Here is a 25,765-nt window from a genome sequence, read left to right as displayed (position 1 = left end):
CTGCTCTGTGTCCATTTGTGTCTAGAAGATAAGTGACAAAATCAGATCTCACTTAAGGCTTACACTTGTTTACTTCTAGAAGATGGTGTGATATAGGTGCTAGGAGAGGTGAATCTATTGCAAAACAAAACAAAAATATTTCATTCAAAATTGAGCTTAGATACTTTCTTCTTGTAGTTCAGACTCTTTTACAAGGAATACAAATATGCAATCAGGTAATAGTGCAATCAGTGTCTTAATCAAAGTCAGGGGTCACTTGCTAGATGATCTCTTCGTTTGACACAAGTAGTAGGTGGCCAGATAGATAGTAGAGGACAGACAATTGCTATAGATAAAGAAACAATACAACCAAAATCAATTCAAACTTTTTTACTCTTATGACAGCAATATGAGTCATGCTGAAAAAACCTTCACAGCACACCTTTGTTTGTTTTTTTTTTCCCTGGTAAATGTTTCAAAGGCTGAATATGAAATTTGGGTACAATTATTATTCCATTAAAAATAAAGATGTACTGCATCTGATTTCACTGTGTATCCAAACAGTTTTTAACTTTTTTTTTTTTTTTTTTCCAGAACAAAATTGCACCAAGTAAATTTGTGCTAGAAACTTGCACTTAACACAGGAAAGAAACATTATTTTCTGGGCTGAGTGTACAGATGCTGCTGCTTTGGTACACGTGAAGTTCTTTTGTGTTTTATAGTCAAGTGTGTGATTTTTTTTTTTCCACGTAGATGTACTTTTCTTTTGAAATGCCATAAAAATGTATTTTCTCCGCTTCCAAACAAAGATCAACAAGTATGTGATGCACTGACATGTCAGCAGTTACACAGGATAATTTTCCATGAAAAGGATGCTAATTAAACTTGAATCAAAATGAATTTGAACTAGAACTTGCCTTCTGGTGGGTGAAGCATGTAACAAAAGTAATAGCCTATGAAAAAATGGGACACGTGTATGAAGGTTTTTCTTTTGTGGTGTGGCACTCAGGAAAATACTCTTCATGTTGTGGAATTTCACGGTGCAGTGGTTGGTAAGTTTCTCTCTATTTCATTCCCCATAGATACTCTTGAAGCAGAACTGCTGAGTCACAGCCTGCACCAGTGACGGAGCTCCTGGTGGGAAGGCAGGGCCTACCCAGGGGAGCTTAAGTGCATGTAATGTGTCTGAGTGATTGGAAGGGCTGGAGCCAAGATCTACCCTTTCCAACACCTCATTTGAGGGTTGGTGGTGAAGGTGAGGATATCTTGTTGGAGATTCCTGTATACCTGAGGCCTTCTCAAAGTAAGTAGCTACTTTTCTTTATTTCTGTGTCTGCTGTGTTTGAGCAAATCCTCACTTGTTGCAGCCTGTGATCTTGCTCCTCTGCTGTTGTAGTTGTGCTTTCTGTTGTGTTACAGCCCTAAATTGTGCTCTTAGTCTGTGGTAGCTCTATGGGCTTTTTCCAGACCTTATTTAAAAACAAATGGAAAATGGGCAAAGTGGGTGTGAGAGTCAGACGAAAAAGTTTGGGTTTCACAGTGTCAACAACATGTATTGCCTCCTTTGGATTCCTTGACAGGTGACAAAAGATCAGAATTTCTATATTCTTCGCTGCACTATTTGTTACAAGGCTATACTACAAAAGGAGAACTGTGGTTTCTTTTTCCTATTTCCATTTCTTTTCTTCCTGTTCATTAAACTTCTCTTTGTAGAACATAGTTTATCAACTGGATGTATATGAAAGGATGCAGCCTTTTCAGCCAGAAATTTGACTCAAGCACTGCTGTTGAGAGGAGAATGCCAGTTGTGCTTGACAACTTAGTACTCTGTTGAGTGTGGAGTAGCTTTTGATTAGTTTTAGTTTTAATGTAGGCATTCTGCAGGTGAGAGGAGGTTCATGTAGAATCAAGGTAAATGTTTTTGAAAGGCTGTTTCATTTCATCAAGCAGCAATAATAAACTTGCAATTGTTGCATATATATTTCTAGGCAAGTCAGTAATTTGCTTCCAAAGTGATTTGGTTATGTTTGGCCACTCATAATGAAAAGCCTTATTCTGATTAATCTACAGCACATGTCAATTAATCTCTTGTGTAAGACTGAACTATAGTGCCTAATGTGGTTCTTCAAAGTGATAACCCTCTTATGCTTTGCTAAAAAAGTACTTGTCTTTGCAGTTCTGAAATAGATTAAATTAAATTTCACATTGTTGCTGTGAAGAGAGGAGGTAGGAAGAGCCCAGTCTCATAGAATCATAACTGGAAAGCAGTTTTGCTCTTCATGAACACTCTTGTAACCTCACTGTACTAACCTATGGGCAGAACCTAAAGGAAATGACATAAAATCCAATTTAACTTCAGACTCTTTCATTTTATAAGCAAGAAGAATTTGTGAATCTGCATAGATGCAATTGAACAAAATATGTAATGCAAGCCCTTTTTCATTGACTTAATTTAACCAATTTCAGCCACGTGTCAAATCACATGAGGGGGATGCTCTAGAAACTAGTAAAGTCACAAACCTCTTAACTAATCTTGTTGATGCTAATTTAAATTCTTGTAATAAATTTCTATTATAAAAATATCAGAGGGAAATAGGAAATGCTGGTACATAATGCTCAGGAGATATGAAAACTAGTCTGATTGGCTGGGAAACTTGTGCCTTTCAAAATTCCACACTTACGAGCAGTCCTATGAATGTTTTGGTCAGTTGCTGGCATTTAATGAAACCTGCAGAATTCATGGCATCTGTAAGAGTCCCACATTGCTTTAGTTGATGATGGGGCTTGGGCCAACAGGCTCAGTGTCTCTGGATGATGGATCTCAGGTTGAAAATCACTGTGCTCGCTCACCCTTCTGATCATCCTGGACGTCAGATTCATGGGAAATCAAAGTTGCTTTGTTATGCTCATTTCTGAATGGAAACGCTTTGCATGCCTTTCATGTCTACATCTGGGCTTTGGGTCAGATGCTTTGCACACTCAAGATTTCATTCAGTAGCTGTGGCAGAGTGCATCATGTTAGGTTTTCATTCGTCAGTCCTGGGTGCTTGAAACTGTAAGGAAGAGCCATTCTCACAATATGAGTGAGAAACCTGAAGTTGTGGGGTCCTCAGCGCATCAGCTGCAGCTGACTAGCTAGTTAAAGATAATCTGGTCTTTCTAATTTAAAAATGTAGTGTAAGATGATAAGTTAAAGGGAACACTGTTACGGTTGTACATGACGCTAGAATAGATTTGTCCTCAGTGCTGTTACAAAACAAGTCTCCACAAACAAATTTTAGTGTCTCATTAAAGACTGCTTTATTGAGAGCATAGTGAACAATGGATATTTAAGGTTATTTTTTGAGAGCAGAAATAATTTACGTTTAAAGAAAACTTTGACTTTATTTCTTGACCATCTTAAGCTATAAATCTTAAGCTGTGTTTTACTTGCTCTGTTATTACCAGAAATGCAGTGTAGTAAAACATGAAGTACTCAAAAAAAACCCCGCAAACATTATTGAAGTCTTATATGGGCACTTAATGTTGAAACATCTTTACTACCAGTTTATAGACACTTAAAATATCATTGTCCTATAAGGTCAATTGCTCTTGCAACTTCACTAATGGCAGTTACACTGCCTACCCTGTATTGCATTAAATCTTCGTGTACTTATTTAGAGTCATGTGCTTCTTCCACTTTCAATGCTCTTACATATGTTATAGGAATCAGAACTTTTAAAGCAGGCTTTTAAAAATCGGATGTAACTTTTAAATCATATGTGCCTTCCTTTTGTTTATTTCTAGAGCTGTTAGAGACACAAATGAAAATGCTTTTGTAATATAATTGATGTCTGACTATAACATGAATCTTGTCATATTCAACTTTTACCTCTGTTCTTGTACTTGTATCATTCTGCTCTTTTAGCAGAATTGAAGAGGATAGTGTCTGGTCTTGATAGCTTGGGATACAAAAAGGGATCTATGGCGAGTCCTAAATGAAATCATTTATCTGCTTTAAAACTATACTTCAAGGACTGTTATGCCTTCAGCAGAGATTTGCAGGGGAGGGGAAGAGATCAGAAGGAAAAACTGAAGCGATGGGTCATCATGACATACTTGCGTACAAGCATCAATAAATACACTTCTTAGGGGCAGCTGCTGGTACGTCTTCCTCCCAAATATGAGTACAGAGGTATGGTGTCTGCCAGCACCCACTGGGCAGCTCAACACACAGCTACATGCCACACACACTCAGGAGAATGCACAAAAGGTAATTTGTGTAGGCATAAATATATGTACCGAGAATATAATTCCTTAGGAGCAGGCAAGCTGATTGTTTGATTCAAATTGTTTCTTAATTGAAACACAAAACAGCTCCTCTTTAATCTTCAGAGTACTTGAAATCATGTCTAGCTGGGAATATATGAACAACAGTATATGAACTGCATCTTTGAGGAATGATGTCTCTACTTTTTTCCAGTAACAGATGCCATTTGGATTAACAAATAGGGATTCTCCTCACAGCAGCAGTATCTGATGGGGTTATCAAATTCTCTGAAACTAAAGAGAATGTGACAGTGACATCAATCAGATGTTATTGCTGCACATACAAATTCATTTGCTAGCCCAAGTGGTAGTTCATTTTTGTGCAGCTGGGAAATTCCTTTCAAGATTTGGTAATAGCTCAGCAGTGTGTATGAGTGGATTTGTATACATAAATGACATATATGGGTGCTGTGGCAGCAGTACAAAGCCATACAAATCTGGAGCTGTTTGTTCCTGATTTGAGGCTTTCCATCATCAGAGCTTTGTCTTTTTGGCCTGTGTTAAACATGGGGAGCATAACATCAAGTTGAAACTTGCCGTGGTAGATTCACAGATGTTTCACCTATGTATTTGTTAAATTAAATGTAGGTCTGTAGTGACAAATTTCAGTCTTGATTAAACCTACGTCGGATTATAGTCTGGTGCTGCAGTTTTCACGTTCATTTTGTAGTGGAGTAGGTATCAGGCTTAAAACCTTAACTTATATCCATAATATTTAGAGGATGTTCAACACTAGACTTCTGTTATAACATTGCCTTTATGGTTTTAAATGGTAATTGCCCTAGTGGCTATTTTATGCACTCAAGTATAAGTTCTCTATATGTGTATAATACCTGGATTTAGTTGTCTTTGTTCAGAGCCATATCAGGCATAGCAACAGCTCCTGTGGGTCAAAAGCTTTTGCCTTTTGAATACCCTCCATGCCTCTCTGAGTTGACCTTCTCTTAGGAAATAGGTTCACAATAGGGCTGAAACGTCCTGCATGCATTTCTCATTTCGTAGTGGAGCATTGCAACTGCTATGTCCTCTTGGGCTTTGAGCTTTGAAGAGCTCCTCTTCCTTATGGCTGCTTTTAGACAAGAAAAAATATGCCAGCAGACTCTATATCTTTGCGTTAGCACTCCATGTACTGCATTCCCTTTCTGGGCTGTTGCATTAATTTCACAGTGTTTTCCAATATCTAGTACCTCTGAATCAAAAGAATCTTGGTCTTTTCTGTTTCTAGCAGTTCTGGATTTAGAACAGTCTAGAAATTAAACAATGTCCTAATCTTTCCTTAGTGGCAAATGAGGGAAGAGTACTTGTCTGTGTGGGCATGGCCAAATTGTGGCACTGGGACTTACAGTCCTGATGTTAATCCATGGAGAGAACATCCTCCTATCCACACTGTTATTGGGCCATGAGAAATTAGTTTATTATGAACAGGATTTAGGAAAAAAAATTAATGAAGTGTCATTAAAATATATATATATATATATACACATATATATTTTTTCTTAAAGCACCCTGTAAAGTAAAAGCATGAATTCAGTTTGTTTGTGGAGCAGAGGCATCTCGATATGTATTCGCACTTGTTAATGAAGGGGGACAGCTGCCTGGAGATGCAGAAATTGTAGTTGAAAGGAACTCTGAGAAACACTTATAAGTGTATGTCTATGTATTTTTAGATAGTCTTTTGTACATATTTGTATCTATTCACTGTAAGAGAAACGCTATCCTTTTACAGTCTCCATTGAGTGGTATTGGCTTTGAAAGGTATATTCCACCCCTGCTTTGTTCACATATGCACATTATTTCTATTTTAAGGTTTGCTGTGAGTAAAAGCAATCACTGGGTAGGATTCATCTCCTTACAACTATGTCTCTTTAGAGTCAGTGGAGATCACATCAGGACAGTCAGTAGATTCTCGAGTGCAATTCCTGCTATCTTAAAGCAACACTTAAATAGGTCAGATTAATTGTGCCTGAGAGGTTTATTTCTTTCCACTGATTATGGAGGGAGAGTAGATGTTTGTATCACAGTCATCAGCTCTGAAGCTCAGTGATGTGCATCCCACCTGTGGTGTCAGCACAGAGTGGTTCCTGCAGTGAGGTGCTTCCCATCTACTGGCCTCCCGCTCTGCATTTCTGTGGTTCTGCTTTCCTGCACACCAGTATGATTTTTGCCTTGACATTAGAGTTCATAGATGTGAAAATGTAGTCTCCAGATGTTTTAATTCTGCCTGTCAGCACAAGAACCACATTCTAAAACACTTCGTTTGACATAATGCATAGGAGAGAAGTGGAGGTGCTGTAGGAGACTTTGTCAAATGGGTCCTTTGCTGTTACAACTAGGGCAAGTTAGCCCTGTTTTGAGCATGGTTGGATTATGCAACCTCCAAAAGCCTCTTCCAGTCTGGTTAATTCTATGACTCTTCATCCAGAGTTTTTCAAATTCATGGTTATTAGTGGCAGGTTTTAAGTCGGGCAATCTGTCTTTTAACAGGTCATAACATAGCAGCCAGTCTTGGGCCTGTACCTTGCTATCTGACCTATTCCTGGGGCTGGATGAGGAGAGCTGCCTGGATTTTCTCCATGAAGTTAGGCAGGATCTTCTGTAGGTACTCAGCAGAGCATTGCTTGGCAAACTTTTTTCCCCCTTTCCTTCCTCTACAAAGAATAAGTATATAGAATAAAGTGAAAGAAGATATTTTTCTGTTCTGCTAAGGCAATTTTGTAAGACCTGGCGTGAGTATCCTGGGAGTCTAAGCTAAAGATGATGAACATATGGGAAAGCCCAGGAGGAAGCACAGAGTTTTAGTTTTCAAACCTCACTCTTGGATTGCTACAGTAATGTAATGAAAGGACATTAAATGAGCTGAAGTTATTAAACCCTAAAGGTTACAGAGTCCTATTGGGGGCCACATTCAAAATGTAATTAAACCAAGTCCAGATATTTTAATTTCTAGCTGGAGATTTACACAACATAAGTAGATTCTTCTTCCAATTCTAAACTTTATTGAAAATAAGCTTGTTAATTTGTTTATTTCTCTTTAGCAGTAACTGAATAGACATTGTTTAGAGCCACTTGGCTCTAGTAAAACAGTAGGTACCAGTATCAAAGAGTCATGGTTCAAATCAGATCATGTATCTGGGAAAACAGATGCTTGCACTCTGCTATTAAAGTCTCACTCCCCCAAAACCATGTAGTCTGCAAATGGTTATCCATTCTGATCCTCCAAGGCTCTCCCTGCCTGTTGTTCCAGATGGTCCATTGCTGGTATAATGCTCTCCATTACAGTGTGTGAGAGAACAATGGTCCTAGAACTGTTAATTCTGCTTATTAGGAATATAGGATTACACTTATAAGAGGTTGTTTCCATCTAAAACATTCCGATTTCATTGTAAAATGAACTTGAGTGAGTTTAACTCTTCAAGAACACTATCTTTAAAAAACAAAACACAAGAACAACAACAACAAAAAGTTCACCAAACATGAACACCACTGAGAAAAATCCTTAAAACAAGCCAAAATCCAAAACCAAGGACATATCTTTATGGATTTGACTTGGCTTCCTATTGCTGGATTGGCTCAGCTTTTAGTAGTCCCTTCTCTCCTTCTGTCTGACTAGCTGCTCTTCTCTGAAGGAGTCGGATTGGCTCTGCTATCTATTTTCCTCAGGGAGAAAGCTGGCATGTGGTTCAGGTGCCTTGTGCTGCAGTTTGCAGGTCTGTGCTGGAAAGCTGACTCTTGAGATGACCTGGGTGAAAAAGAAGACGTCACTCCCTCTGCCCCACATCAGTTTATTTCTTGGACTAATTCTGTGACCTGTTTGGGCATTGTGACTCCAAACAAGTTTATTCATGAAACACATCTTGAGTGTGTCCTGTGACTGCCTTGGAGCTGGGAAGATGATTTGAGGGGGCAAGAAGCCAGCAGTCTGCCTTGGTGAGTTGTGCGCACACTAGCTAGGGTTTGAGTGACCTGGAATGATCAGGCACTGGCAAGGTATACCTGGGTGCTGTGAAAAGGTGTGGATTAGAATTCTTAAGGTGAGGGGAGACTCAGTCCTAAAACTCGCTCCTTGGTTGTTTGTCTTGACTGTTGGAGGCAACGGGCTGGCACTGAAAAAATGCTTAAGTTTTAAATTCAGAACAAAAACCTGCAGCAAGCCAAATCACCTTATTTAGAACTTACTAATTGCTTATAACTTTGCTACATCAGTGAAGACATTAGTTAGAAGCAATTGTGGGGCAAGGAGGAAGATAAGAACATGTTTTTAAGACTGTCTTAATATTCAGTCGTACTAAACAAGGTTGCTATGCTTGAGACAACAAGAGTAGAGGAGAACTGCTGAGAGTTGCTCTCCTGCTGGAAGGTGTTTGTGTTTGGAAGTACAAGCACTCTGCCCAAGAGACAGCGGGCTGCAGGCTGGCGTAAAAGCTGCTTCAAGGACAGAATCCAGTGAGAATGGTTTGTATGCAGGTGGAGGAGAACATGAACCTTGGGCACCACTCTCCCTTTTTTGTTTTGTTTCTCTACTCTGATAGGGTTGTGTAGGGCTGGGCTTCTTAGAGGAGTAACTGTATTAAAGACAGCAATTCCTGAAAAGGTCAATTTAGGATACCTTCGTCTTGATCGGTAAACAGACAAAAAAATAGATGTGTGAGTTTTGCACTTGAATCTCGATGAGCAGGAGGCATGTGGTAATGTGTGAGAAGAGCCTCAATGTGCAGAGCAGCCCAGAGAGACCAGTTCAGCAGCAGATCTGGATGTGGGAGTCAGACAACGCTCCCACATTAATTAATGAGGTGAGGAAAGAAATAGAATCACGTGTTTTCCAAGTTTGTTCTCCAGAGAAGATTTATCTGGAAAAGCTTCTGTGTTGATTTAATGGAGATGTGCACACTATGAGGTGTTTGTATGAACAGTTCTGAGCTATTTGGATGCATGTCCCAAAAGCAGAGTAGGGCAAGCGGTGAGAAACTTCTCCCCTGCTTTTTTATTTGCTTACCTTATTTCTCACTGAACGAAGGTGCATTGGGTCTGAGGGCAGTGTCTGAGCCAGTTATTCCTCTGTCCTTCCGGGGTACAGTGCCAGTCCCTGCCTGTTCCCTGCCGGGTGTTTCCTGAGGGAAAACTGAATGAGGAGTGGGGAGTGAAGAACCTGTTTCCCCCAGGAGAGCAGCTCAGGGATTTGTATTGAAACAGGCCAGTGATTGAGCTTAGTCCTTAACCAAAGTGTTAATGCTGGCAGCTTGCCTGCACAGTATAAAAAAAGAAGTAAAAAAAAAGGTAGGGGGAAGGATGAGGGTGAAGATGTGGATGGAAAAGAAAACACAGCAGCCTGTACAACCCATGCAAAAGAGACAAAATGAATGTGCTACAAGGAAGGCAAGCTTCCTGGGTGAGGTCAGAATGGAGAGGGGAGCAGGTCACAGGCACAAGCTTGAGAAGGTTAGCTTTGAAAAGCACTCCAATGGCTTTTTTCTGTGCTAGGGAGCAGCAGCTGTTGGTTGTGCCTCTGCTGAGGTTGAATTTTGATCTACTTCAAGCTGCAGTAAAAAAGATGCAATATCCTCTGCAAAATGCCTGCTGAGCACAGAGCTGGGTTTGCAGGGATTGCATGGGTAGATCAGTCTATTGGCTTATTAGCTAAAATGATCAGGAATTGCATCACAATGGACTATCGATGTCCCATAGCAGCTGATGGCTCTGAATTCTCATCTCTTTTCTTTGAATATCTATTTTATGTATTTATGAAGAAACTTAAATTTATATTTATATACATGTATGTATATTTATGAAGAAACTTAAATTTATATTTATATACATGTATATATATATATAAATATAAATTTATTTATTTTTATTTATATTTATTATATATATAAATATAAATTTATATAAATATAAATATAAATTTAAGTTTCTTCATAAATATACATACATGTATATAAATATAAATTTAAGTTTATGAAGAAACTTAAATTTATATTTATATACATGTATATATATATATATACATACATACATGTATGTATATATATATGTATACATACATGTATGTATGTATATATATATATACATGTATATAAATATAAATTTAAGTTTCTTCATAAATTTTTAGGATACAGTGCACTCGTACCTTGTAACAATTGTATCTTCTGAGATAATTGTGCCCTTAATTTTTTCTGCTGGTTGTTTCTTCTAGGCTTGCCATCTGTGGGACTGGCAGTCCTCAGTGGCTTCAAACATCCCAGTGAAATTTGATCTGATCTTTCCTTTTACTTTGTCTAAACAAGCATGGTCTAAACTAGTTGGTTCAGGGTGCGTGGCACACAGAGCATGCTTGACTGAGAGTTTCCAGGAAAGGTGAGGATCCTTATGAGGAAAATCCATTCTCTTCAGTGAAAGCTGCCTTCAGAGCCTGGGAGCCCTGGGACAACTGCAGCCGTGCCTTGCAGTAATCTGGTAAGCAAGAGAAAGATGAGGCTGATTGGAAAATAAACCGAAATGATACAATATTTGCAATGGATAGCTTTCCTCCTGTCTCTGCATATATTGAAAGTTTGTGCTATTTGATGATGCCTCTCCTTTCCCTACCAAATGTTTTACTGTTTTGCTGCTTGCTCTGAAGCTCTAGCAGAGACCTGCTGTGGTACGTAACTTCTAATCTGAGGGTCAGCAGGTTGGGCTCATTCAACAGCAAACTCTGTGGTCACTAAAGTGTCACTGATGCCATGTCCCGAGATACATCCCAGTAAGGTTTTCCAGAAGTGAAAAGATGACAGTTCTGACAAAGGCCGATGAAGTGGGAATTATCAAAGCAATGTAAAAGGGGAGTGTGTTCAATGAAGAAAAGAGAAGTTTCCTTTTGGGATTGGGGGAAAGGACTGAAATGAAATGAAGCTTTCTTGTAAATATTATAGAGAAACTCTTTGCTGGCTTGGCTGAAAGACAAAGTTAGCATGAAGTAAACCGGACAATGAATTGTACAGACAGTTGGATAGGCAGGCCTTGGATTTCTTCATAAAGACCATTTCCTGTGTGTTGTTAATCCTGTTGATTTAAAAACAAAACAACAACAAAAGGTTTCCTTAATTGTCCAGAAGTTTGCTGGACCCAAACCTTGATGGTTATTACGTATTTTCCACAGATTGCACAAATCTAAGTTTAGTTTGGATGTCATTCTAGCTGACTCTTTTTCAGCCATGCAGTGGAATTTGAATGTGGGTTATTATAGTGGGTCCCTTTTTCCTTTACTGACAATTTTCCCAGCGGTGTAATCAGTCTGTGATAAGTTTTGATTCTGCGTTAACTCTTGTGAGATTGTTTTTATGGATTCATAAGGAATCAGACCTTTGGAACCTGCGTTAGCAGAACAGAAAAACTTTTCCTCTTGTCCTCTGGATGCAGAAACGTCGTGTCACCTAGAAAAAGTGACACAGTAATCACAAGCTGAATGTGAATTTGCAGAAGAGGGCTGTTGTATGGTCCTTAGCTTAGAACTGCATGATGCTTCTTTAGAAGGGAGACCCTGAAGAGGCGTTCAAAATGGAGTACTTGATATGCTTCATGTAAAAACCAATGCCTTAGTGGAAATCATGTGTTGCATTTTAATATTTCTGGTTTTGCTAAGGGAGAGGAGAAAAAAATAATCCAGGTTGCTATTTCTAAATGAGTTCTAGCAGTGACCCATACAGTCCACCTTCTTCTTTTACACGGGCACACAAGGGATCTCTCACAGTAAAGAGTGCTAAGTTTGCATGCTTAAATTTAAAATCCTGCTTAAATAGAGTTTAACTAAGACCTTAACTCTCTTGACATTAGACCTAATAATTATTAGGCAAAGCAAGTACTGTCTTTTATTAAACTAATGGGTAGAGTTGGAAGGAAAAAGAAGACAAGCTCCTGGGTGTAAAAGAATTTGTCTTTTTTTTTTTTTTTCCCCCCAACATCTCTTAGCAAGAGGTGGGGAGAATGAAGTATTTTCTCTTTCCATTCAGTGCTTTTCTTGCCCATGTCCTTGATTGACCATAACTCTGTTATATACTACATTATGAACTATTGCTGTTCTGTGGTTGTGTGATTAAAAATGAGAGAGGTCCTATTGGGGGAAGCTGCAGTCTGACTGGGACTAGACTCCATGGTGAGGTGCAGTAAGCAAAGGAGCAGCATCAGGAAGAGACAGTGAAAAAAGCATGTTTACAAAGGTCAGTTCTCCATGTGGTTTTGGTTTTGAAGACCAAGTACGTAATGCAGTAAGCTTCAGAAGCTATCAGCAGCTTCTCCTAGCTGACAATTCAGGTACTGGGGATAAAAGAAGTGATTTTGAAGGAACTGATGAAACTTGTGAGGTTACATGTTAACATCCAGTAGATGTGAGCTCCCAATTGCCAAGCTGGCCTCTGTGTTCTTTCATTTTTTGAGGCCTGTGGCAGATGTAGGAAAACATGAGGAATTCTGACCTGTGAATTAGGTTGGGATCTTTAATTAGGCAGGGAACACTTAGGAAAAAAAATGGCCTGAATGGGGATTTTTGAGCAATGAGCTGATTTGAGAGGTTCAGGTTTGATATCCTGCCAACTAAAGTTTTGCTTTAATACTCAGGCCTCTCTTGCTGCGTGAAGTAGGATGAAATCTGTTTGGGTTTGCCCAGTTTAGCAACATTTTAACTGGTACAAAGCACATATAAACTGTCTGCAGGCTGCTCAGTGTCCCTGACTCATGCTGGATACAAGCAGCAGTTAAAGTTACAGCATCCCATTCTCCAGCTATGCCTGGTCTAACAGGGCAATATCTGCTTGAGACTAAGAATGGTGTGGGTCTTCCTGGCCAGTTGGAAGAAAGCTTTAGCACGCAAGCCTGGATGTGGAAACAGTCTCGTCTGCAAGAGTAACTCATTTCCATTGTTCTGAGACCTCATTTTCTATAATGATGTGGAAACACTGCTAATGAATTTCAATTCATGTTCATCAGATCTCTTGGATTTGATCAAATATAGGCAGGTCTAGTATAAGACTCAGTAAAAGGGGATTTAGTTTCTCAATAGCAGGAGTTATGTTCTCTCTATTGCCCTGTATTATCCAGCATCAGAACTAAGCTTGGTAGAGCCTGTTGCAAAGGTGGAATGTGCTTAGCTTAAAAACTAGGTCATGGTCTGAGTAGGCAGTGATTAATATCAGGGTTCAGACCATGTGTAACCCATTTCTGTGAAATATTTATATTCTCAAGAAGGATTTTATCATGGGAGGATTTCCCAGCAGGTTAGGCATATACCAATGTAGCCTTCATTTTTCATGCTGTGATTTAACTGGGTCTATTCAAGAAATGAGTAATTGCTACATCATTGTGATTTTTTGCTTTATCTTAGAACTGCAAGTTTACCTGTTGCCTACAGGGTTCTAATATGAACCTGGTGAACCACGAACGAAATGCTGTTTTGGAATGTAGCTGAAATTAAATCTTGATGTGGATCCTTTGCATGATTTCTAGAATAATGTTCTGCAGGGTATCCCATAACACTGCTGTGATTCTAACACTTGCCTGTAAGAATGTTTCCAACGGCATCCCTAACAGCGACTGGGAATCACTGTATGTTTTCATCTGAGATGTGTACTGACAAAACTTTTAGAAGAGTGTTTTGAGAATGTGATCATTTTCTATCACTTCTATTTTCTTGGAGTGTTTGCTGCTAACTGTGATCATAAACATAATAATAAGAAAGCAAGAGGATGAAAACTGAGACACAGGCAAGATCCACGTACTCTACCTGGTGCTAGTATTGCCTCGCTATGAGAATCATTGTTCTCATCAGCCACAGAAAATGTAGTTTAGTTTTGTCTTCTCAAGCTTATCTACTTTACGCAAGCAGCTCTAAGACACCAGGCTCTGTCATGCCTGGTATGCCTGGTAGATAAGTCTACTTCATGCAGTCATTTAAATTACAGTGCTTATCCCTTTCATAGCATAACGAGTCGTTTTTTCATCTTTGAAGTGCTTTCAGACTGTTTGCTCTTAGTTCACCTAACACCTGAGAGACAGTGACTGAGAAACGGAGGTTAAGGGGCTTGCTTCAGGCACAGAAACAGTTGGTGTCTGGGCTAAATTCAGGTTTCTGTACACTTGATTCCCATTCCAGAATTAGGAGCCTCCATTTAAAAGCCAACTAAAGCTTATATCTCCTTTTTGTTTCTTTACTTTTTTAAAGGGTAAAAACTATTTTGTTGCTCCACTGCAGCAACGCTAATGCAAGTTTTAATGTGGTAGCTGTAAGAAGGTATTTGTTACAGGCGACAGCTTAGAGTTTCTCATAATGACAGCTCCACACAAATAATAATCCAGTAGTTCTGTGTTAGGGTTGTCTGATGGCAACAAAATTCTGAGAATCAAAGGTATGGATGTAATTAGGAATCTTGCTAATGATTCTGTGCGTTTTTGTTTTTTCCTTCTCAATGAAATGAGATTCACACAGATTAATTACTACCTGCTATAAATAAACCCTGAGAATGGCAATCTGCATCGCAGTGGCAGAGGGTAGCTGTCATTTAATATATCACAGCTTTCCACGCACCTGTTCACCCGGTACTGTTCCTATGGCAACTACACTTTATAAGGGAAGCTCTGCATAATTAGCATGGATCGAGGTCTATATCAATCAGAATAATTTGGAAGAGTATGGAGAGCCCAAAGGAGAAGGCAATGCTACTTGTCTCAGTAGGGAAGGTATCAGACCTCTGCTGCGTGCTACATAGTGAGGCAGTTACTAGGAGAATTCAGCAGAATTAGCAAATCTGAGGAAGCCAAATTATACAAAACAAGAAACTTTATCTTTTTTATTTTTTTGGTTATGAAACCATGTTAGAATGAGCTTTGAAAAGTGAACAAAGACAGAAAACCAAACTAAAACAAAAACCATGCTTGCATAGGAGGCTTTGTTGCAACTTAGGACATTTCACAGAGTGCACAAGTGTTGTCAGCCTGGGGACCAGGCGGTGATGGCCAGCACTGCTTGTAATGTCCAGCTATGCCTTTTACCTTATTGATCTTTGTTTTTTGTCAAGACCTGCCAGACGCATTTCAAAGTGACAGATGCAGATGTGTGACCCGTGTTGCCTCACAATGCAGCACATTAAATGTAGAACAACAGCTTTAACTTCAGTTTTATTTTTTTTTCTTGGCTGCTGGTGTCAGAAATGTCACTTAAAAAAAACCAAAGCTCAATGATTTTATAAAATGCCTATAAAAAGAATAGTGCTGAAACTGGGAGAGCTTTGTGTCTGGTTGTGTGTGTGTGCACAGAAGACTGAGCGAGTCTTCTAACACTGTCTTGGCTTCAAGTCTCATCTGGAAGTGACTCAGTTTTCAGTAGAGGAGCTGTATCAGGCTCTGCAGCTGTATGTGAAGTATATGACTTTTAATTCACTGGGGATCCAGTTTGAACGCAAGTGTTGATAGAGCAGAATCATACTTGTGTTGTAATAAAACTTCGTAATATGAGTCATCAAAGTATCTCAAAAGAAAAAGGGAATGAGAACTTGAAAATATGTGCTCTTCAGCATTAGTAATGCTGGAAAATAATTTGAAATACAATGGGTGTTAGAGGTCATGCAACAATGTGACAGTGTAGTATGTGTACCATCTTGGCTTTTGAAGATGCAGTTACTGAAATCGGTCTAAATTTGCAGAATTTGTAGATCTTGTATGATAAACAAGGTAGAATCCTTGGGTGATACTGATTTGTGTTACTTCATCATTGCTGAGTTCTGCATTAGGTGACAGGCTGTAGGAAACTCCTTTGCTACATCTGAGTAAAAAGTCTAGGAGAGAAGGTGCTTTTTTTGCTTCTACTGGTTCTGGATTGGGTACTTGGTGGAGAGGCCTCCACTAATGCTATATGTGATTTTTTTATATTTTATTTTATTTTATTTTATTTTATTTTATTTTATTTTATTTTATTTTATTTTATTTTATTTTATTTTATTTTTCCCAATGGGGATGATGGTGGGAGGATTCTTGACTAAAAAAACTGGCATTGCATGCCTCTGTAACAGAATACAGAAAAGATACCCCTCTTAGGTTCTGTGGAGGACAGGGCAGGGACTTGAGTCCTTGATGTCTTGAGGGTTCCTTCCTGCATGGTATCACAGCTTCAAGAGGCAGAGCTTTGGGTGCCTTCCATTTAAGCAGGTGTCTGCAACACTCATTTTGGAGAATTAGTTTTGAATCTCCCTAAAGAGAGACAATGGAAAGAAGAGCTGGGGTGCAGCCTTAGCTGCGCTCATTCCAGCCTGGCTTTGCACCATTACCATTGTGGCCTTCCTGGGCAGGCTCTGAAGAAGAATTTTAGATATGACAATTTTCAGTCAAATAAGAAAATGAATAAGGAGCTTAATTTCTTCCAGGAAAAGGCTGCAATTGAGTGAAGTTTTCTGAGTTGCAACTTTCCAGGGAGATAACTAATAACTACATTCCCCAGAAAAATCTTGCTTTTAGGAGCAAATCTAGCTTCAAGTCTCTATTCTAAGTTAAGGATTTTAGCTCTGAGAGTAATGATGCAATGTAAGTACTTTCATAAATTCATTTCATTTAAAAAATATATATATTGTGGCCCCAAAGTGCTGGATCTCATAAGCTACCCATTTGAAATTGTTAGATAAGTGAGTTTTTTATTGTTTTTCAGTAGGAAAACATAACCTCAAGATAAGGATTGTTTGGTGCAATCTATTCAGTTTTGGAGATGTGTTCTCTTTGGAGTTCTGCCTCATTTTACTTTTGTGTAAAGGAGAACTCAGTCCTTAGCTCCAGTGGTTCAAATCTTTTCATATTTCTAATCACGTTGAAGAAAAGGGGAAAAAACTTGGCCAGAAAAGCTTAAGTAATATGCGGTCCTAAGTTTTGGAAGGTAATCTTTGTACTCCATTAAGGTTTAAGGGCGGCACAGACAGTGGTTAAAAGAAATTTCCTAACCTATGTCAAATTATTCTGTGATCTACAAAAACAGCAGACTGGACTTTTCTCAGCATGTCTGCTTCTGTTTTTTTCCAGTGTTCATTTTTTGGTTATAAAATGCTATCCTTTTTGACATCTACTAAAAAATGCATTTAAAATCTTCCTTAAATATATGACCATCCATTTATCTGTGCATCGTAGATCTATCTGAAGTAAGAAGATGAGTAAAATGTCTCCTGATGCAATGCTTTAAACAACTAGACTGAAGCAAAGATTATTTCTAAACAGATAATTTACTGTTTATTAAAGGGACTAGATTGGGATAGCAAGAAAAGGTCCTCTAGATCTGAATGTATTAATAAGGAAAAAGCCCACTGTCTTGTCAACTTCTGTGTCTACACCACCAGGGATACTTCAGTGACAATTACTGAGAGATAGTTACTCATGGAGATTAAATATAAGTTTACTTCCCTCTTCCCCTGCCCCATCCCTCCTGAGCTTAGTGGTATTAGAATGGACCACTGTCATCCAAAAACTTGAGCGAAACCACTGAATCATTCTATATGTGCATTCAGAAACCCCTTTAACTACAACAGGCTTTAATCACTATCTATAAAAGAAATTGAGATGAAATGGAAGTCTGGTACGTGTGTTATCAGTTCCCAAAGCTAGCCAATACGCTTGGCATAAAAATACGTTCATATTCCAGGCTTACTTTCAATGTATCTTGCTGAAAATGAAGAGACTGTACAAAACCATTCCACCTTTGAGCTTACAGCTGATTTATGTAAGGTAGCAAAATGGGATCAAAGGTGTCCTGATGTGTCTTCTAGATTGTGGTTCTTGTAGATTCATAAACACTAGTAAATTCAGCAAATTTCACCCTCATGACGAATAGTTTCTTCAGTGAACAATGTTTAATAGACTCCAGGTGATGAGACAGGCAGAGCTGCAGGAAAGATCTTTGAAGGTCTGAGGATTAGCAAAATGCATTTGGAGTTTGGGTTTTCCTTGTAAAATGTATGGTCTAGTTTGTCCCTCAAAGACCCAGACTAACTAGTTTCTTCTGTAAGCATGGACCTTCGCTTTGTTTTGCTTTGGTTTCCACACTTTGAATCTGTGTAAATCTGTGTGCCATGCTGAAGAACAGCTGTTGTGAGTTTGCCTTTATTTCTCTCCTTCCCCCCCCCCTTATTTTTCTGCCTAATTTTTACTGAATCTGTCTTCTCTTGCAGCTTACTTTAGCTCATTCAGGGCTAGAGATCTGGAATGGGAACAGGAAAAGCAGTCAGTCAGATCTGTAAGCCTTACTTTGGCAAAAGCATTGGCACTAACTCTAGTTCTTCATCACTTTTATTACATCATTATGCTGGCTTACTACACTGACTTTTCAGTGTAAAATTGGCACAGTGTGGGCTTTTGGAAGGTGGGGTTTAATGCAGGTACAAAGCCATGTAAAGCACTTGCTGGGGTTGCACACTGGAGGAAAGAGTAAGTAGGAAAAGAGGCAGATCCCTGTAGCGCCCACATGCTTTTATCTCAAACAGTGGATCTGTTTGTTTCCACTGGCATATGGAGGTGCTTTGGAGAGCAAAAGGATCCAGAATTTTGCCATCTGAGTGAGACTAGGAGTGAAATGTCATGTACCCTTATAGGACTCAATTAAAACATTTTGAAATGCTTGCATTGGGCATGCATACAAACACATTCAGAAGAAAGGCAAGGCTCGATTAATGATGGTGCATCAAAAGTTCAGCATCCTAAACCTTCCCTTTTAAACTCAGGGAGTCTTTAGAGATCTTGTCAACGCTGTTTATGTTGCTTAACAGTGTCTTCTGCCATTGACAAAGCAGCACTTCGCTTCTGTAGTTAATGTGGCAGATTCTCTCTGTCCCTATTCGGATGCTGATGGAAGTTATTTACAGCCTCAGCAGAAAGATCACACAGCGCTGTGATAACTGGCCCCTATCGACACTGCCAGGTTTCCAGGTCTGTAAGACAAATGTTGCTGCTGGCTCTCAGCACCCTGTGTGCCTTGCATTCTGATGCAGATTTTTATTACCTGGCAGGTGGCTTGGGAGAAAAAAGAGCTGAGATCAATAACTGCAAACGATCAAGTCATGTCAGAGAGGGGTCAGCAGCCAGCACTTGTGGAAGCTGCCCCTTGACACGGCTCTTGTGGAGGAGGAAAGGGCCTTGATTTCTGAAAAGCACTGTGCTGTGTTAAGAGTGCCTAATTATAGCTGTTGCTACGGCCGGCTAAAATAACAGAGGGCTTTGAACAGGACTGGTGAATAACTGCACTTAGCTCTGATTGTTGGCTGTGTTGCTGCTGTCTCTCAGGTCTATGCTGGGTGTTCCTGGTCTGGAGACCCAAATGCACAGTGCTGTGGGCCTGGGAGAAGACCCAAAGGCCTTTGGCAGCCCCACACCAACTGTGGCCATTTTGTGCCTGGGGTGGGCCTATCTCACCTGCTCTTAAACACCACCAGTGTCACCTTCCTTTAGCACACTCCTGTGTGGCAAAACCAAAACCAGCAATTTTTGCTCTGGTTGCCAAAGCAGAACTATGAGAGGCAAGGGCCTTGTCAGAGTTTCAGACAGAACTCCAGCAGATACAGCAACCTCTTCATTTCATCTTGGTTCGTATCTCCTTGGAATTAGATGAGCAGCAGATTCTGCAGTTTTCTTCCAGCGCAATCCAGGAAGATGTCTGTAAGCAATTTCTGCATTAAAGTCCCTATTTATATCCGTAATTAAAGAAGTAAGTATCGTAGTTATCTTTCTAATTTCATAATTACCTCTTTGAAATAATAGCCCTGTTCCAGGTGTTTTCAAAAATAAAACAGCCAGGGAAATTAATTTCAATTAGAATGGAAAAATACAAACTGAAGTGGAGTGTTTTTTTGTTTTTAAAGATAACAGAAAAAACAACAATAAAACACAACTGCAAAGAACAAAAAAAGCCCAACGTGCACTTCTTGGAGTGTACTTCATTTAGATAATTAAATCCGTACAGTGTGAATGAACCATTGGCAGCAGTGCCCTTTGTCAAATGACATTTAGAATGCATTAATCTGCTCAATTCTGAGGCTTCCCAGCAGCTTAAAACACATCTGGAGGCAGAAAAAATCAGTGATTTCTTAATGGGAGTGAATAGTCTTTTGGTATGTAATACAGATGCTCTAGGCTTTCTCACTTGGAAGATTTAGTAATGTTGAGAAACTCAAGCTGTATTCGTGTGAATTCAGAAGCAATCACAAGCTCATAAGCTTGTTTATGCTTATGTTTAAGTGTTTATGTTGGGGTTCAAAATAAAGACTTTTTTTTCCATCCCAAAGAAAATGAGAGAACCCATGAAGGAGAACACTCTTATCTCAACCATTTCTTTTCCTCCTTTCTCCCTAATCTTTCTTCCAGCACCTTTTGTATTGTCTGTTACCACTACAAATCCTATTTTCTTCCTGTGACAGGGTTGTAGGGGAAACTGTTTGATGTGGGATATGTGGAAAGGAGCTCTTAAGAGAGCTGCCAAAGCTGACAGATTTTGGGAGAAAGTCATGCTTGTTAAAGCTCAAAGTCTAAAGTTGAATTCTGTTAGCAGCACCTGTTCTCTTCCCTTCTCTGGCTCTTGGCAACCCTTCAAAGTGGTCACTAGAATAGAGCTCGTCAAAACAGATAAGGCCTGAAAGCAAATTATTAAGGTCACAACTCTCTTCTGGAGTCTTTCAAAGTGTGTTTGTTGCCCTTGTGATGTTGTTGCTCCTATCGGGAATGACATCAGTGAAGTACAGTAGAACCTACCTTCCTGCAGGTCCCCTTGTGAGCCATTAAAATTTGAGACTTTGAAAACTTATTCTGAGTTTTTAATTCATCTGTGCAGGCCTTTGGGGATGAAGCTTCAGGTTTCAGTAAGTGTTTGATACAAGAGAAGGCCTCAAAGTCTGGACCTTTGGATTTGTGTGACATCTGAAAGTGGCCTGGACATCTCTGAAGAGTGTGTTCTCGGGTTGGCTCCCTGAACTTCTCGGAAAAGATCTAACATTGTTCTTAACAAGTACGAAGAAGTGCTGTGGCAGATGGTGAAAATGAACAGGAGGGTTCATTTTACCTCTTTAGAGGTAAATTACAGTACTGGGAATACTTGGTGTCTAAAAGTATGTGCTTTGAGGTTTAGAGGGAACTTAATGATATCTGTGTTATGCTAGCCGTGTACTGTTTCCATTTCGAAGTAAGATCTGGCACGTGCCAACCTTTCCCATCACACACATCACCCGAACTAAATGATTGTTTTCAATTGCATTAATTTTTCTGAATAAAATGTTAGTCCTTTAAGTAATAATGTGGTACAACACATTGGGTGGGAAGGTTCTATGTGGGCACTGAATAGGAATGGAATGAAAGATGACCAGGATTCATTCATAGAAAAGGTGCATTTCAAATTGAGGGTGGGACCGCAGATCAAAAGAAGAGAAACGGAGTGCTTATGATCTCTGAAATTAGTGCTTTAAAAAATAAATAGGGGGAAAAATAATTTTTGAACATTGCAAGATGTAAGGGAATTTACATTGGACGTTTTTCGTAAATGTTCTTTTTGTTAGTAACTAAGGCTTTTGCAGCTTGAAGACGTGATCCCTTGCAGCCTATCATTTTATCTCTCCTTGATCCTGCAGTGAAATCATAATACTTCATTTTTTTGAGCGATATTATGATCATTTCCATGGCAACAGACTGATGTCCAAAGTACAGGATCATGACTTCAGTGTAGGATCAAGGAAGGGGAGATAAAGTCCTTATTAAAATATGCACTTTGTCAGTAAGAAACGAAACTCATGAAAAATCAATTAATTTTATTATGTGTTTCCTTCTCCAACTGAACATAAGTACAATAAAAAGTACCTTTTTTTTTTTTTTTTTAAAGAGGCTGTTTATTTTTGCTTGTTAATGCTGATCAATAAAACTTTGGCTTTAAAGAAAACATGAACAAAGGAATTCAAGCTATCATATATCGTATACATATATAAAACCTTACATAAAATCCTGATAATATACATATATATTTAAAAAACAGAGTGTTTTCTCACAATCTTTAGTAGGTCTACTGTTATGAAAGTAGACCTTCTCCCCAAAAGATTACTTTTGTGCACTTATATGCCAATTAGGAAGCTCCTGATCATCCCAGCTATAGTTGTATTCCATTAGGCTCTCTTGGTCATGATATTTCTCTCTTAAGACATTTGTTCTGCCTCCAGTTACCCACATTAGGGAAAAAGAAATACTGGCCTCAGTGACCTATGCTGCAAACCCTGATATGTGTTTGGCAGAGGTGACTGCCTTCTGACCTACCAGATATTTTGGAGGGCATCATGAAAGCCAATGTTAAAAGATGCTATTGGCAGTCCAGAGGCATCAGAATTTTGCCAGATAAAAATGGTCAGTGTTACATTTGTTTTGTGCACTCTCTTTCCCTAGAACTGGCTTGGAGAGGTCACTGCATGAAGACTTTCTTGATGTTTCTAAGTAGGAGCAAGAAGGAAGCAAGGGATGTCCTGTTTTAGTAGTCCTATACTGAAAAATACACAGTGAGCTCTGTGGAATCGTGCCTCATGCAGTGGTTTTTAGCAGAGGTTTCATACTCAGTCTGAAGTGGTTGTCAGTCCTGTCTACTTTCTCTCAGACCTTTTTTCTAACCAGTTGTCCTCCAGTGAGGCAGTACCAGGCTATCTGTATGTCTGTGATGTGTGGAAGGGCTGAACGTGTGGTTGCCAGCCTATAGTGGAGAAGAGGGATGGTAAGGCAAGGATGGATGAGGCTGGACCATGAATCCCAGCCTATCCCATGCTGTTGGCTTCTAAGAAGCCACTATGAGTCAGTCTGTGGTACTCTAATATACTTGCCTTTTGTCACTGGATGAAGATGTTGAATTATCTGCTATCACCCCATGGGCCTAGTTCTCCTCTGTCTTATACCAGGTGTGTCAGAAGTATTCCTCCTGAGACCAATATTTTGGTGTAAATTAGAGGAGAATAAAACCCTCACTGCAGTGGATAAAAAAACAGACATAGATTTCACGATCTCTCCTCCCATCAGTGTGTGCCTGATTTATGCACAAAACTCCTATTAGCATTGGTGGGAGAAGAGATAACTTACATTGCTAAACAGGTTGTTGTTTTTTTTTTCCTCAGCTGCCTGAAGCTACTCAGCATAAGCCTGTTGTGAAAGTGATTGGAGATTTAGGAGAAGGAATGCCAGAGAGAAATAAGAAAAACAAAACTAATTCTAAACCAAGCAACTGTAAGAACTGTGGGCTTTTTCTTGTGATTTTCCTTGAAACCTAGAGTTTTTAAGCAACTAAATAACTATTCTTAATGGTTTTGAAGTCTTGGAGCGGCTCTGTGGGTGGGGATTTGCAGAGCCCCTGATGAAGGTGGATGTGAAAGGACAAGGAAAGCTCTTAGGTGAGAAAGCAGGAGTAATTTCTCTGCTCATTTCCCTTATCCCAATGTTCCTTGTGACAGCAGAACTCCGTAGAAATGCAGCTCTAGCCCTTACTATTTTGCAAATCAGGTTTTGCTCCCTTTTCCTTTTAATAAAACTTCTGATCTCATTGCCAGCCTCAGAGCTGTAACATTTAAGATTAGTTTTCCCTCTCTCCCTCCTTCTCTGCAATGTCTTCTGAATTTCTGTGACTCTTCTTGAATTTCTGGTCTCTAACAGAAAACTTGTTGTCTTGCCCTTATATACAGCCACCAACTTACTCACTGAAATTTTGGGTAGGACCTACCCATTTTGCTGTTTTCCAAGTGCTGGCATTGCAGTAAACTCTTGAAGGCAAGAGTTAACCTTTTTAAAGCAGAAGCATACAGGACCCACATAGACTCTATAGTCTCACTATATTCTCACACTTACCATTTCCTTTATTGATTTGCCTGTCTAAATGAGTACTTCTAAACTCTGTGGGAGTTTTCCAATTAGATAAAAGGCAATTCATGTCACCCTGCTGCAGCTCTAACAGCCATAACCAAGAGCGTGCGTTGAGGACTCTCAGCAGAACAACCTGGTTTAATCAAGGCGGCCCCCTTCGGTGCTGCCTCATCTGTAGGACATCTCTCAACATGCTTTCTTTACTGGAACTTTAGAGGAATGGGCTGCAGCTACACTAACAGCTAGATGGCTAGCAGAGAAGATGTGTGAGCTTCCCTCTCTTCACCTGTTTGGGGAAAGTGCTGCTTCTTTCAGAACACAGGTGTGATGCACGCAGAGCTTGGCAACTCTCATCAGCTGGAGCTGCCTGTAGCATCACCCTTTTCAAATGAGAACAAAATGTCTGAGAATGGCACTGCTGCTCATGTGAATGGTGTGGCTTCTGTGAGAGCTGAAACTGATAAACTTGCTAACAGAGCCAAGGTAGCGTTTTCTGAGTCTTATGCGTTTGCTGGAGAGTAATGGACTCTGTGTTTTGTGAGAGAAACTCATTTTCTTGTATGCCTGGAGAGTGCTTATGTACCCTGTCCTGAGAAGCAACTGATGGACAACCTCTGGGCATGGCTGAAGAAACCACAATGGGAAGTGGGGGTTTCAAATTGAAACTCCATTGAACATTTAATGCTCTGCATCCTATCCTGGCTTTGGCCCTGTAAGTTTCTCCCTGCTGCTGCCTTCCACCCTCCTCTGCTGTATGCCCTTCCTAGCTGACCTGTCTACCTTCAGAAGGATCTCCATGCTTTTTGGTTTACTCTCCTGCATCAGGTTTCCGGTGCCTCTCCTTGGTTACTCCAGTGAAACAGCCCACACAACTACCCATCTTTTTGAGGCTGCGAGCAGTCTCCGGGCTCTGCATGGCTTTTAAAGGCAAGGAAGTCCCTCACATCACAAGGATAATGGTCCAGCAGCCTCCTGTTAGCACAACAGATCCCCAGCAGGTCCTTCTTGACCTTGGGCCAATAGTAGGATTTAGCTGCTGCTGAGAGGAGGCTGGGGAAGGCTCAGGAGGGAAATGTCCCTCTCATCCAAGAGGAACAATTCTTGGGCCTGAGGGGGCTGAAGCAGAATTTAGAGTAGCACAGCCTGGTCCCACTAGGTGGGAACCCATCATGAGGATAAAGGGATGGGGAAGAGATGGGCATTTGTGGCCTCAAATATTTGTTATTAGGAGAGAAATGTGTCCGAGTATACAGAACTTCATTTGCTTTGCTTCCTACCTGCAGTCCTCTTGGAAGACACCTTTGCTCAGAATTGTTGAGTGGCACTGGGCTGAAGCAAGGGAGATGGGTTTCTCTCTGTGTACTCCTTGGTCTCATTTACTCTTTGGTGTATAGTGAGGGCTGCTCATAGCTCTTTCCGCCCACAGAAAGAGCTTGTAGCTTTGACTGTAGAAGACAGATGTAGATGTGACCTATCTAGATTCTGAGCACGACTGAAATTTCTTTACATGTGTAAGATCTCCACAAAATACTTCTCAGTATCAGATGCTCTTTCTCAAGGAACTGGGCCATCTAAGAGCTCCTTGAGACTCTGGAGCAGTGCTGCTATGTGCCCCAAACTG

The 25,765-nt window shown here is 39.8% G+C and overlaps 1 long non-coding RNA gene across 2 annotated transcripts; it reads left to right on the top strand.

Moving 5' to 3' along the window:
* Positions 1-46: 46 nt before the first annotated feature.
* On the top strand, positions 47-10,657 carry LOC146759601 (uncharacterized). Of its 2 annotated transcripts, XR_014932492.1 has the most exons (4): positions 47-1,282; positions 6,772-6,882; positions 7,988-8,214; positions 10,572-10,657. It is a non-coding gene; the product is annotated as an uncharacterized LOC146759601 (long non-coding RNA). The 2 variants fall into 2 exon arrangements; XR_014932493.1 differs by lacking the exon at positions 6,772-6,882.
* Positions 10,658-25,765: the final 15,108 nt, after the last annotated feature.

The sequence above is a fragment of the Coturnix japonica genome, chromosome 10 (assembly GCF_054131305.1).
Source record: "Coturnix japonica strain WE chromosome 10, WE-NBRP24, whole genome shotgun sequence".
Lineage (NCBI taxonomy): Eukaryota > Metazoa > Chordata > Aves > Galliformes > Phasianidae > Coturnix > Coturnix japonica.
The sequence above is the reverse complement of the archived record's forward strand: the minus strand, read 5'-3'. Positions and strand labels throughout refer to the sequence as shown.